At 41.3% G+C, this 14,548-nt stretch overlaps 1 protein-coding gene and 1 long non-coding RNA gene across 5 annotated transcripts in view; one reads left to right on the top strand and one right to left on the bottom strand.

The window, feature by feature from the left end:
* Rab27b (RAB27B, member RAS oncogene family) overlaps positions 1-14,548 on the bottom strand; it is a 150,334-nt gene that overhangs the window by 54,507 nt on the left and 81,279 nt on the right. Inside the window, exon 1 of one of the 3 annotated variants that reach the window (XM_048419695.3) lies at positions 8,892-9,183. The exons of the other annotated variants lie outside the window; for them this stretch is intronic. The gene's annotated coding sequence lies outside the window, so the exon portion shown is untranslated. Of the gene's footprint in view, positions 1-8,891; positions 9,184-14,548 lie in introns of those variants that run through there. 3 annotated transcript variants of the gene reach the window in all.
* The window catches only part of LOC148119962 (uncharacterized), a 35,218-nt gene continuing 28,246 nt past the window's right edge, over positions 7,577-14,548 (top strand). The window contains exons 1-2 of one of the 2 annotated variants that reach the window (XR_015734679.1): positions 7,577-7,847; positions 11,147-14,474. This is a non-coding gene — a long non-coding RNA (uncharacterized LOC148119962). Of the gene's footprint in view, positions 7,848-11,146; positions 14,475-14,548 lie in introns of those variants that run through there. The other variant, XR_015734680.1, reaches the window with a different exon arrangement.

Genomic DNA, 14,548 nt, shown 5'->3' with positions numbered 1-14,548 from the left:
AGACGGCACTGTGGGTTTTTACTAAGCTGACATTTCCCTTAAGATTTAAACCGTGCTGCTGCAGCCAGAACTTGTGCTGCTTCAAGAGTGTCAATAAGTCTTTGATTTCTTGTGCATAGCACATCCTTACTAAGGAAAAAAATCAATTTGAAAACAGCTTTGAGATATTTTTAACCCTCATATTCTAATTTCTATGTCTTCTAAAAATACAATTTCTGAAACAAATAATGTCATAAAAATGTTTCTACTGGTTACAAAATAGTGTTCCACAAATGCTACATTTTAAGGATATATAGCCAACATTCCTGAGTTTTTAGATGAATGGTCTATTAATTTTAATTGGCAAACAAAGGAATGAATCTCATCATGGCATTTCACACATGTATCAGATTTCCCTATAAATTGTCCACCTCCTCACTGCTCTCTCCATGCTTCTTTGTGGCTCACGTGTTAAGATTTTAGACGTAAGAATCAACTTCAGACTGCCTTGAATAGCTAAGGAAAGAAATAGGTACAAAACACATTTAATAAAAGGTTCAGTGCTTTCTTGAATCATGGAAAGTTGTATTATTGGAAACAGCAAAGTGAAGAATGTATATTCCCTGTAGGAAAAATAAACTTCATCTATCTGCCCCAATTTGTGTACATATTAGCATTTAAAAGAAATAAATGGATATATCATTGGCATCCTCTCAGTCGTTAATAGGAAGATCCGTTTGGCTATTGCAGGTTAGCTAGTCTATTGAGTATCTAGCTGTTTTATCTTAGATATTCACAACTAACAAAGATTTTACAAATAAGTGCCTTGATACTTAAGGTAAAAAAGATGTCCAAAGTCATGGAGGCAAAACAGTAGGAGTTAAGACAGGGAATTGAACACAGAGCTATTTGAACTCAATATTTGAATAGTCCTAGAATTTTCATTTTAAATTAGTTCTTGTTTTTAAAGTGGGAAATCTTTATCCTTAGTGGCTGAATGCCTTCCAGATTGATTTTAAGAATCCACCTCAGTTCTCTAGCCCACTTAAGCCTTGCCTGAAGGCTGCATTTCACTCAAGCAGTTCTAATCCGGCCCCTTCTGGGAACTACTTCCCTGGTCTCCCACACAGCTCTACTTAAGGGATAAAGAGGACTTTGAAAGGGTGAGGGCTGCATGGACTCACAGCCTTGAGGTAGAGTCCATTAGAAACACCATTGGGAACCAGAGAGAACATTCTAGAGGAGTGAGAGTCACCTTCAGAGCAGCTGAAGTTGCCATCCTGGAGTCGTTCACAGAGAAACCACACCAGACTCAGGGACATGGGAAACGTGCAGCTCGGGGCTTCTCAAGTCTGCAAAGAGGACCACCTCTGCAGGCTGCTACTGCCCACTGAAAGGCCAAACATCCTGGCCAACAAACCTTTCCCTGTACTCTTTAACTCTTTATAATCCTAACGGAATGTCAATTCTCAACATTGATAGTGACAGACCATCCAAATTACGAGTAACAGCAAATGTTACTATGGAATTATACATCTTCATTTTGTCCACTTGGTTCTCCTATTGGCTAAGTGAAAATCTGAAATAAGAAAATCTGGGGAGGTGGTACAGGCTAAATTCAAAATTAGAAGCACCCAAAATGATTCTAGGGAAATCCTAGGACAAACGTTAATCTGTAAGTGGCGTTCTCATGTGATATCTACTGAGGGTCTTCATCAGCTAGCATCAGTTTCCAACTGAAGATTAAAAAGTAGATCTTGCTTCTGTGACTCACTGTGTATCTGCTTGTTTCATCATGTTCTCTCTCTCTCTCTCTCTCTCTCTCTCTCTCTCTCTCTCTCTCTCTCCTGTGAATACTTACAGTGACTTTTTTTTTCCTGTGCTCTCCCTAATAACCCCTAGCATCCCAACACTGGCCAACAACATTCGAAAGTATGCTATCACTTACTACTCCTAGGAAGATTAAGATCCAATGTGGAGGGGAGAGGCCCAGGACTCAGGACTGGGGACCAGAGCTTCCATATAGTGAGCTGTAGGGTTCGTCTTTCTATAGTCAAGGCTTTACAAAGTTAGCAAAAGGATAGCACCACTCCTGCATTTGTAGCCTTTAGAGGGAAACTTTAGAAAATTAGAAGTCTAAGTCGGTCCAAGGAAGCACCCAAGTCAAGATGTAGCCAGTTGAAATATTAGAAGTAGATTCTACTCTTTCTAAGCACTAAGAGACGCTCATTTTAGTGGGGCATGTTGTGAGATAAGTGAGCAAACCGTGTAAAGATGTGTCTCTGTTTTATCTCAATTGCCTAAGGCACCTGATTGGTTTAATAAAGAACTGAACAGCTAATAGTTAGGCAGGAAAGGAAAGGTGGGACTTCCAGGTAGAGATAGGAACTCTGGGTTAGAATCTGGTGTGGAGGCAGACCAAGTCAGATGTACAGAATAGAGGAGAGGTAAAGAACCATGTTGCAAAACATAGATTAAAAGAAATAAGTTAATTTAAGTTATAAGAGTTAGTTGGGAACAAGCCTAAGTGAAAGGCCATAATTAATAATAAATCTTCATGTCATTATTTTGGGGGTGGCAATCCAAAGAAAGTCCAACCAGAAAGACCTGCTATAGGGACATGTTGGCACCTTTCAGTAATTCCAGTACTTAAGAGGCTAAATCAGAAGGATCAAGGGACCAAGAGTTCAAAGCCATCCTGAGTGAGTGCAGATCAAGAGGCTGTCAAGGAGAGTGAAGGACCCAGTTTTTCATTCCTTCTTTAAAAAGAAAAAGTCTAATTTCATTCCATATTTTATGTATTTGGACATGGCCATACATATTTGTCTACAACATGTTTTATTGATGAAAGCAATGTACTCCAAGTAACGACCAAGTATCGAATCATTATTATAATAAGCTTCCCGGTCCTGATTACCTTGCCAAAATTCGAGTGAAGGAATATGGTATGAACCAACACCTTTTTTTCTGATGTGTCCCTCCAGTCAATTTTAATAATTTCAATTCTTTGAGCAAGTTGAAGTACCAAACGATTGTGCTGGTCCAAGTCAGCATAACTGTAAATGAACTGTATGTGTTATAGAAGGAGGCTAAAACAAAGACTTGTGGTTTTACCTACTGAAATGATTTCCCTTTATAGAGTTTCTCCGTCTCTATTCCTCACAATCTCTCCCATTCTTTTCACCTTACCCATTTTCTATACCTTAAATAGGTAGACACAGACATGGAACTGAGGAAAGGAAAGAAAAAAGAGAAGGAAATAAATACAAAGCAAGATGTGTAGACTCCCCAGGTCCAGAGCTATAGAGTAGAGCATTCGAACACTCAGTAGCATCATCGGAGAAAGTCATGGTCTTAGATGGATTGTCATGTTTTTAACCTACGCGCACTGTCCAGGACTGACAAAGTTTGCTTATGACAGAGTAAACTTAACTGCTGTAAATCACCAAGGCCTGAGCCTATATCTGCCTCCAACAAAACAACTTTACTTGCCTAAAATGGTTTTGCATATTTGAATATTAAACAATTGTATAAGGCAGTACCAACCTAATTACTTTGATCAGTTTTATTTCTCACAACTAAAATTTTCATGATCACTTCTCAAGCTTTTATTTAGACTGTCTACCAACTATTCTACATGCTTTGTTCTCAGATATGTATGACCACGGCTTTGGATTACAACTGCAAGGGCATTCGATTGCAGTGAATGTCATTTCCCAGCAGGGGCCACACCGACAACACCCCTGACAAAAAATTCTGCTGTGCTGCCCTTCTTGGTTTTATCCAGTCCCTGCAATGAATTCTCAAGGGTTATGCCCAAGTTTACCTGCGCTTACTGCCTCCTGCTTTCTTCTTTCCACCCTCTTCCCTCACGTGCTAAAGTATATCATGTTCATTCCAGGCTAGAAATTCCATGGATCCTTTTGCTCTGCCTACTTGGTTCTGCTTCAGTTCTTTCCCTGACCAGCACCAGATATCCTTCAGGCTTCAGCTGACCTTCTGTGTCTGCACAGAAATCTCCTACACTCCCATTTTTTTTCCCATTTAAAGGAATTCCTTATGCTCAGGACGAATGTTAGCGGCTTTCCTTTTTAGCCCAATGTCTCCAGTTTGAATACTATTATCTTTTATTCAGAAATAAGAATGGAAAACCTGCCTGGCTGGTGGTGGCACACGCCTTTAATCCCAGCACCCAGGAGGCAGAGGCAGGTGGATCTCTGAGAGTTCAAGGCCAGCCTGGTCTACAAGAGCTACAAGGACAGGCTCCAAAGCTACAGAGAAAACCTGTTGAGAGAGACAGAGAGAGAGAGAGAGAATGCAAAACCTATGTTGGACACTTTGGTATGCAGAATGGGAAGTTAGTGTGGGCAAAAATGGAGATGAAAAAAGAGGTCAGGGATTGATTCAATGATATGAGATACTCATTCACTTTCATTCTGAAAAGATGTTTGAAGAATTGATAGCTCTTTAGCACTTACCCCATGCCTGCTCTTCCTCAAAATATATGGAAAGCCCTCACAACATCTTTTTAAGTACGTCTTTGACCCACAAGCACATTTTAAAATTAAGTTAATTAGAATCTGAATGTAGTTCCTAAGTTTTCCTGGTGCCCTCTAATTTCTATTTCTCTTAGGATTAAGTGAAGAGTCACTTTCAAATTTTTCTATTAATTTATGCGAACATGCTATTTGGAGAAGTCCATTTCCTGCTAAAGTTTCCATGTCTCTACACCACCATGCATGACCACACATTTCTCATCTCAGTCTTTATCTCAGTACATCCGGCACCCCTGGCCATTCTATAAAAACTCCTCTCTCGTGTTCATGATGACAATGTCACCTGACAGCTGTCCTATCACTTGGTTAGTTTTCTGAAGCTTCCTGTTACAAGACCCATCCATGTCAAGTCAAGCCACAGATCGGTTTTACGATCTAGATGTCAGTCTCACCCTAGCTCTCTCCAGTTAATGTCCTGAAGACCTTGGGTCTAGATATGCGTTGGCTCATGACTTCTAACTGTTGGAGATCTACAGAAAGAAAAGGCTAACTATCTGTTTTCACCCAGAAGCGTGAAAACACTTCAGACCGTTGGTAGCAGAGTCTTTACCTCCCTCTTAAACCTTTTCCTTGCCCATCGCTACCAGTCTTAAACAGCATTATCATCTACCCAAGTTGTTCTTTATGCATTCTGACGACCATTTTCAGTCTTTCTTTCCATCATCCCTAACGTTTACTTGTTTTATTAGTAAGTCCAATCAGCTCTGTTTTTAAGTACTTTCTGAATGGATCTGCTTTGATCTGCAGTTCCAGTGTTCATCTACATTGCTGCCATCGCTGGTCAATCTGAATAGCTTTACCTCTGTCCTTTCCTGTTTTGTGATCAAATTACAGTCATTTTCTTCAAGGAAGCCAGAGAGATAGCTTTAAGAAAAATCACCTCATTAGCTATACAGTACTTCCATAACAAAGACATAATAAGTTTTTGAAGAGATAAGCATGGGAAATATCTCAAATTTATCAGTTCACAAGGCATAGTGTCTTCCTGCTCCTACAGGGGACTAATTTAAAGGCCCCTAAGAATACCTACATACATAGAAGCATCAATCTTTATACCCAATTATATAATATTTGCACATAACCTTCACAAGCATTACATATTTTAAATCTATACCTTAAACCATCTCTGAAATAGTCATAATCAATGCAGTGTGAAGGATGTATACATATCTGTTACAGTAGATTGCTCAGGAAATCGTGGTGATAAAGGTCATGCACATGCTCCATACAGAGGCAATTTGGCTTCAAATATTTTTATTCAAAGATGGCAGAACACATGGGTATAGAACTCACTCACAAAGAGAGACAAGTGTAAGCATATATTGAACCATCATACTCTACAAATATATTAAATATATATATTACAAATAAACTATGTCTCTCCTCAAGGTTCTTCCTGACCAGTGTAATATTTTACCCATTACCATGCTTTTTTAAAAATAATATTAAACCTTGTAAGATTATTAATTTGTTCGCTTCTTTCTCCCCACCCTATGATGGAATGTGTCCATGGCAGAGTTCTTCTGTTTTCTAACATCTCTTACCCATGGCACTTAAAAGAATATTAATGCTTATAAAGTGTTAGGCAAGGATTTGTTGGACAATGTCTCATAGGTTATTTAGTACAGGGTTTTCCCATTCTGCCCAAAGCCAAAACCCAAAGCCAACTATTTATTAGCATCTTCAAAACCATATCTGACCTGACCCTATTAGTGCCTCACCCAGGGAACTTGACTGTGAATCCCAGCTCCCTGGGTGTTCAGTCTGGAATAATCTCCAGAGGTTCACTCCCTCACCTGCTCCAGATAGACATTGAAACAGCTTCTCAGTAGGACTCGCCCTAGTACTTAATCTGGCACTCCTGCCCCGCCCCCACACTCCCGAAACTTATGGAATATCTCTTTCCTGCCCTCTACTCTATTTCTCTTTAGCACCTGTGAGTCATGTGTCATAGAGGTAACCTGTTCATCTTGTCAGCTCTTTGTCCCCAGATAAGTAGTAAGATCCGCAGGGTTAGGGACGTCTGCTTATGTCCATGTCTGTCTATAGAGTCTATAACAGCCCTTGCTGCTATTTAGAAGTATTTTTTTTGAATAAATGAACAAACAACTGAATATATTATTTTCTCAAAGTATTGAACAAGTTGAAAACATTGAATTTATGAAGGAATTCTTTTAATTATTTATTAAACGGAAAAGTATTACACAGACTAGTCCTCCACTTATTTAAAGAGGGCTGAGGAGAGAAGCTCAGCACTGGAAAGACAGCTATAATGACCGAAAAAGGAGTGAAATCAGTCAAGTAAGTAGTGCCAAGAGCAAGTCCATCTAGTGATAGTGTCGCTTCCTGCATCAACAGAACATCCATCCACACCATACCTTCTACACCTAGCCATGAAGAAGGCCAATCATCTCCCTTTAAAGGGCATCTTTACAAGTAATTTATGGCAGGCATCTGGTTGGCCCTGTCTCTTTTTATTGGAATTGTTCTCCTGCATCTCAGCATTACCAGCAATTGCTTCAGAGCTGAAGTATTGGTTAACCAGCCTCAATGAATCAACACAAGAAACCAGACTCATTATGTGAATAGTCAGTGTGAAGCCCATGCTCGACCAGGCCGGAGTTTCTCAACCTATGGTTTGCAAACCCTTTGGAGATCGAATGGCCCTTTCACAGGGGTCATCTAAGACCATCAGAAAACACAGATATTTATATTATGATTCACAACAGTAGCCGAATTACAGTTACAAAGTAGCAATGAAAATAATTTTATGATTATTGGGCTCACCACAACATAAGGAACTGTATTTAAGGGTTACACCATTAGAAAGGTTGAGAACTACTGATCTAGGCTGAAAGTCAAACATTAGCTTTCTACAATGGGGGAAATCAGCAGATGCCAGCACTGATGGACCTGGACCCTTGACATCCTTGTTTCCAGAGGAAGCAGAAACTGGAAAACAGAAGTACAATGTGGTACACCATGAGTTAAGAGGATAACTTTCCCAGGGTTACCTTCCTTATCAGGTCAAACATGTCTGTTCTAGAAATGACCTATGAGGAGGGAGAGCTGTGGTTTGCTTGCATTTGACAGATTCTTTTTATTGCCACTTGGCAAAGATGAGAACAGGCTTATCCAGTTTCATCGGAAATGTTTTGCTTTCCATTCAGCAGCAATGATAGTAAGAGAACCAGGGAGTTCATAGGCAGTCCTTAATCAGAGAAGTCTCCTTAATGCTAGAGTCGCTGGCAAGTGCGCACCTTGTGACGATGCACAGAAGTTCCTGCTGGTAAGAAGAGTGGTCTCCTGTGGGTAAGGAATTACCTTTGGAAACTACGAAAAATTGCCCTGGGAGTGGGCTGGGTGGAATCAGAAAAGCGCTTCTCTTGTTTGATTCCTTCAAACTGAGCTTTTCAGTAGCCTTAAAAGCCAGTGAACTTATCTACCTGTAATAATACCAATGTCCATCTTCTTTACTTTACAAAAGTTACAGCCATTAACCAGTACATTGTATGCATACGAAAGTAAGTATGGCTATAACTAAATATTGAGAACTGCGGGGATTCTCTTAAGCAGACTCAAATCAAAATCTACGTCGTTGCTAATAACCCGGTAATTACACGCATTTAGACTGGAGTTCCACAGCCTTAGTTTTGATCGTGTTGCAGAAAGCTGGCAAGCATGTTACAGGTGTGCGGGCTTTAACCAAAAGCAGCTTCTCCTGAGGAAGGCCATCATCACCCCAGTAGATGGTTTCTGGAGGCTTAGGACGATAATGTTGCAGTGGGGAAAGTCTTGGAAGTGGGGCCACTGGCAACAACACTCCCTCCCTTCACACACCCACTCTCTAGATGCAAAACTTTGATGAGAATTTGAAAGTAATGGGGCCAAGACTGGAACACAGAAAGCCTACTTCACTTTCTGTGGCTGATTCATCTCAAGGAAGTGCTGAGACAAGTCCTGTCTCTTGCCTGGCCAGCCTCCCTGGGTCCTTTCTCTCTGCATACCAACCACTCTTCTTGCTGATAATAATAGTTTTTACTTTTATTTATTTATTTATTTTGATACAGATGACCATGCCTCTGTCCAGTCTTCTTGTTTGGGTTTGCTTTTTGTTCCAATCAGCTATAGAATAGGTACACACCAAAGCAAAAGGGTAGATCGAGTTTGTGGGGGCCATCTAAGCAGGAGCGGCCGGCCCCCAGGTCTGGCTCGCTAGGCTTTCTGCAGGGAACGGATGGAAGGCTGCAGACGCGGGGCCTGCGTCCTCCGGGATCCCCCTTCCCCAGAAACGCTGCGGGCACCCAGAGTGGGTGGGACCGAATTCCAGCCGCCAGCCGGCCTTCCCCAACTCACCAGCCCGAGGAACAGCCACAGCAAGGGCGCTGGTGTCAGTTTTCAGGGCCGCTTCGGTCTTCCCGAGCTCCGGGACCCACCAGCAGCCACCGCGCACCCGCAGCCTTACAGAGCCACTGTCATGGGCACCGCTCCCTGCGTCTGCAACCTGTGGCTCCCGGTGGGTGCAACGCCAGGCGGTCCCCAACCTGTCCGGACTGTGAGTGGCAGGGCTGGTAGCACCACCCGGGAGTCCGCCTAGGCGGCTGGGATCAGGAAGGTTTGTGTGAGAAGAAGGCGTGTCTCTGAGTCCTAACGCGGATGTGCCTGGCTCACCTCGGGCCAGTCTGGCTAGTGACTCAACCGCTGCAATAAGAAACACATTTGACTGCTGGTGGAGTCTCCTGTGCCCCCCCCCCCCCCCGCTCGTTTTCATTGACTTATTTTTCTGGCTTTGCGCTGACACCTCTTTCAAAGAGCCTGGAGCAGTCAGTGTGGGGAGACCAGCTTTCATACGCAGTTTGCCTCCACGGGGCGTGTGTGTGTGTGTGTGTGTGTGTGTGTGTGTGTGTGTGTGTGTGTGTGTGTGTGTGTGTGCGTGTGTGTGTAGCCTCCCAAATAGATGGCAGAGAAAAGCATCCCGTTAGACTGGAAACTGGAAGGAAACTGCATTTCTAAACTTAGGACACAGCCATAAGAATACACAATCAATCATCCATGCCACTGGAATCCTTCCTTCCTAAAGCCATTTGAGGACTAATGGGTTACTGACAAACCAAATAATAAGTACAGCCACTAAACTAGTATTTATTAAATTCACAGTATGTGGCAAGTCCTATACTAAATAAACACTTTGGTTTTCCCCATTAAGTGAAGGTTCTGTGCAGCCCGTGGGTATTACATTTTGGACATACTCCGGCATCCCTATGCTTTCAGACTCATGGTTAAGGTATCCAAGACTGAATACGAGGAATAGCATTTGACATATTCCTTCGCCAAGAAAATAGTTCCAAACCTGTTGCTTACGCTCACGTTAGAGTTACGGAGACGATGACTTAGCTTTAATTCTTTAACTCATCCCTGACGCTATGCTTCAGTGTTTAAAGGTCTGCTGCTGGGGAGCATTTCTTGCAGAAAGCCCGAAGCACAGACCAAGTACAAAGATGTACCTTCCTTAAAGATAAAAAATATTAAGGCTAGTCGGGGCTGCAAAGTGAGTTTCTAGTCAGACCAGGATTCCTGCAGTGAGGTCTTCCCAAAATGAGAGAAAAATGAAGGATGGAGCAGGGCGAGGGATGGGATTTGTATAGTGTGAGTCAGTAGTGTAGAACAATGCTTGGTCACTTTTTTTTTTATTTATAGAACCATTGCCTGCATATACTATCTTAGTAGCCTTTAATCTACCTTATCCTTGCAAAGTATTAATTTGAAAAACTTTAAAATATATTTATTGATTTTATTTTCTGTATATGAGTGTTTTGCCTTTTGCCTGCATGTGTGCATGTGCACCGCATGTCTGGTCCTCTGAAGGGTCAGAAGAGGACATCAGCTGCCCCTGGAACTGGAGACATGGATGGTTGTGAGGGACCATGTGGGTACTGGGGACCAAAGCCTGCCCTGGTCCTTAGAAAGAGTGACAAGTGCTCCTAAAAACTGAGTCTTCTTTTTGACCTTTAAAATCCTTTGACTCATAAAAATAGTTTTGGCTCTTCTAACAGAAAAAATAAAATGTGTGAAGGTAATAATCTTAACGGCTCTTTGTGCCTGGGGCTCATGTGACACAAATTAAACAGATAAAATTTCTGTCTCATTCAACGAAACATCTCTGATGTATACACAGATACCATTATAGTTGGGAAACTTCTAGATAAAATGGCAAGTTCATCACCCGTGTCTTATCCTCCTCCAACTCCTTGAACACAAAAAAATAGATCAATTATGAACTTCTAACAATGCCCTTAAACCATAAAAAATAAAATAAGAGAGAAAAGAGACAATTGCAGTGGATTCTTGTAAAGGCATTCGTTCAGCCAGCTGGAGGCAGGTATTGACTTAGAGAAGCCTGTCTGTGGGCGGAGTTAAAGACATGGTTATCAGCTCTTCTCCCTGCAAAAGCCAGAAGGCGGAGACTTGATACAGCAGAAATACTGGCACAGGCTGGCCACAAGTGGTGGAGTATAGGGCTTGGTTAGAGACACTTACACAGACTGCTTGGACCTGAAGCTCCTTCCCCACTGCCATGTAATCAACCAACTTCCTTCTTCTGCTTCTTCCAGCCTCCAGTCTTCCAGAGAAGGCAAATAAGAGTCATGGGTGGCTTACCATGAGCTGAACACAGGCCTTTTGACTGGGCTTCTAGTGAGGGTCAATGACAAAGAAGTCAGTCCTCAGCGACACAAAGAAGTCAGTCCTCAGCGACGTAGAGCAACAAAGTAAACAATCTTCAGTGAAGGAGAGCAAAAGCTACATAAAATGTTGGAGGGAAAAAGTGACCAAAACCAATTCTAGAGAGTTCTAGAAGATGCATTCTTTCTGTGCAGAAAGGAATGGAAAGGTGACAGAAAGGAAATAATGCTCCAAGAATTCCACAAATAAAGACTACGAGCTTGTAAGATCAAAAGTTCCCTTTACACTTACTCATTAGCAAATACACATCACCCTGAGTTAAAAGTAACCCACAAATAATTAACATGTCTTCCAGAACCACAAGTCAAATCATTTACACAGGAAAAAAAATAAACTGTGTTGAATTCTCCAAGAATAATAGCAAACATAGATGCTTCTTTGAATGCCTTTACATCTTAAAAAACAAGTGTATTTTGAATCTAGAATTGCATGCCCAAATGAATTGTTAGCCATGTAAATGATGGCATTTTTATGTTTTTAAGCACTCAAAATGACTCATTTTTCCATGGACCATCTGAAAAAGACAGCTTCCTCAAAACAAGTCGATAAATCAAGAAGAGGTGAGCGAAACCCAGAAAAGTCAAGTCCAACATGAAAGAGAAATTAGAGTTGCTCAGAAGAGCTCTCGTGAAGCAGGCCAGGGGAAGAAGGAGGCTCAAAGTAGCTCTATCTCCAATCAAAAGAAAAGATGGTAGCACTGGTACCCGCACACCGAGAAATTAGCCACTGTGCTCGCCAGATCCTTTCTGTTCTCCAGAGCACCCCTCTAGAACTCTTTCTGAGCTCCCTGCACACTGTGGAGCATTCAGTTCTAGTCAAGGCTATGCTGCAGACGTGCTCCGCATCACTGCTGGACTACATCCATAGCACGGCTCTTGGGAGCCTCCCTTCCCTCCCACACCTGTTCTTTTTATCTTGATCCATTCAGATGCAATTAAAGAAGGAAGGGCTCTGAACCCTACAAGGCAGTAAAGTTTCTTTCTTTCTTTCTGGGATAGGGTTTCTCTTTGTTACTCTGGCTGTCCTGGAACTCACTCTGTAGACCAGGCTGGTCTTGAACTCAGAGGTCTTCCTGACTCTGCCTCCCCAGTGCTAGGATTAAAGACCTTCAGCACCACTGCCTGGCAGCAATAAAGTTTCTAAAGAAAGAAAGTTATGACCCCGAAAGCTTGAAGCCAAAGAAATCCCAGCTGGTACTTCTGAACTCTGACATGAGCAAGAAGTAAACCTATATAATGACATTGAGATTTTGAGGTTGTTTCGGCAATTAGACTGCTCCGACTGCCACAATTTAAGAGAACATTTGAAGGCAGTTTTGAATCATTTAGTTTGTGTACAAAGTACTACATAACATTTAAAAGTACCTTATAAACTCCAGGAACAACAAAGTGTTGTATTGGAAAGGAGAGACGCGATAGAATACCACTTCATTCTGGTGTGAGTATAAAAAGTATAATATCCATAATGAATGTAACCAAACTGTAATAAAACCGCTTATGGGAAGTGCGGAGAGGGAGAGACTGGGAACGTGTCTGTGTAAGAAAGCTAGTCACATCCTCAATTATGATCACATTAAGTTTGTGAGTATTGTGTAAGATAGCTAAATAATAATTACTAGGCTAACAAACCATTTAGAAATATGAAAGGACAACCAGAAAACATGAAATGAAATTTACTCAAAGGTCTCTCTCTCTCTCTCTCTCTCTCTCTCTCTCTCTCTCTCTCTCTGTGTGTGTGTGTGTGTGTGTGTGTGTGTGTGTGTGTGTGAACATGTATGCACACAGGTACTAGCCGAAGGTAGAAGAGGGCATCAGAGGTTCCTGGAGCTTGAATTGTAGGTTGTGATGAACCACCCTATGTGGGATTAAAGTGGAAATCAAACCCTGGTCATCAGGAAGAACAAGAAGTGCTGTTAACTGCTGAGCCTGCTCTCCAGTCCCCTTAAAGACTTTCTTTATTTGATTCATTTTTAATGAATTTATTCTTCGTCAGCATCATATTTATATATGCAATATTTTCTGGCCCTGCTCTTTCCCCTCCCCCCATTTACCCTATTTCTGCTCTCATTCCCACCCACATCCTGATCTCATTTTTATGTCTTCTTGTTTTATATTACCTTAATAAAAATATAGTTTGGAATTCTAATCCTCTACCTCTACATCTCTAGTAATGGGATCATGCATGTATGATACAGTGCTTAGGTCAAGAATAGGTAGATAATAGATGATAGGTAGATAAATAGATAGATAGATAGATAGATAGATAGATAGATAGATAGATAGATAGATGATTGATACATAGATGATTGATAGATATAGTAGATAGAAGATAGAAAGATTATAGATGATAGATAGAAAGATAGATAGATAGATAGATAGATAGATAGATAGATAATGATTGATATAGATAGTAGAAGATAGAAAGATGATTGATAGATGATTGATAGACATAATAGATAGAAGATAGAAAAAATATAGATAAACTGATAGATGATAGATTTAAACAACAATTGTATTTTGTTTCTTCTCTCTTGTCTTTTATGGTATGAGCTACATATTTTATGGTCACAACACTGACTTTGAGTCTTCAGCATCCCCTTCCCCATTTCTCCTGCTTAGACTCACTGTTGAACTTCAAGGTTTCCAGATAATGTCAGTCCTACAACAGATGACAGTGGAGGTAGCCGTTCTTGTGCAGGCAGAAGGGTGTGCCTCCACCTTCTGCTGATTGCTAGTTCACGTGGTGTCTTCCTAATCACAAGTACAAATCAGCTCCTCCCCAGTTGAAGGAAACATCAGAGCGAGCATGACTAACCAGTCACAAGACCGGACTCCCAGGCCTTGCTGGTTGTCCTGCCTACTGCCAAGGATGTAACTTTAGGGTATGTGCATGGTGAGAACTTGAGACAGTAGGTTGCTTCAACTGTGAAGCACAAGGAACTCTTTCAGACATGTTTTCCACACTGGGCAAGCAGACACAATTGTATCTGGACTATCCATGGGCTCCGACCTTCCAGTAACTTCTAATCTCATTTTGCCTCACATTCTTGGAATGTGAAATGAGGAAACCTAATTTGGAGCTTATTGTAATATATGTTGAATTTGTTTTTCCTATGTTACTGGGAAATACTGTGGAGAAGGCTCAATTTCATATATAATGTTTGCATGTAATTTTAATAAAAACTCTGATTTCTGAGAAGTCACAGTGTAAGGGGCTCTGATATGGGCTCTAATGTCTATCCATGAACACAATTGCAATAAGACATTGGTCAT

The sequence above is a fragment of the Myodes glareolus genome, chromosome 13 (genome assembly GCF_982192425.1).
Source record: "Myodes glareolus chromosome 13, mMyoGla1.1, whole genome shotgun sequence".
NCBI lineage: Eukaryota > Metazoa > Chordata > Mammalia > Rodentia > Cricetidae > Myodes > Myodes glareolus.
Note: the sequence above shows the minus strand (reverse complement) of the source record. Positions and strands in the feature narration are given on the sequence as shown.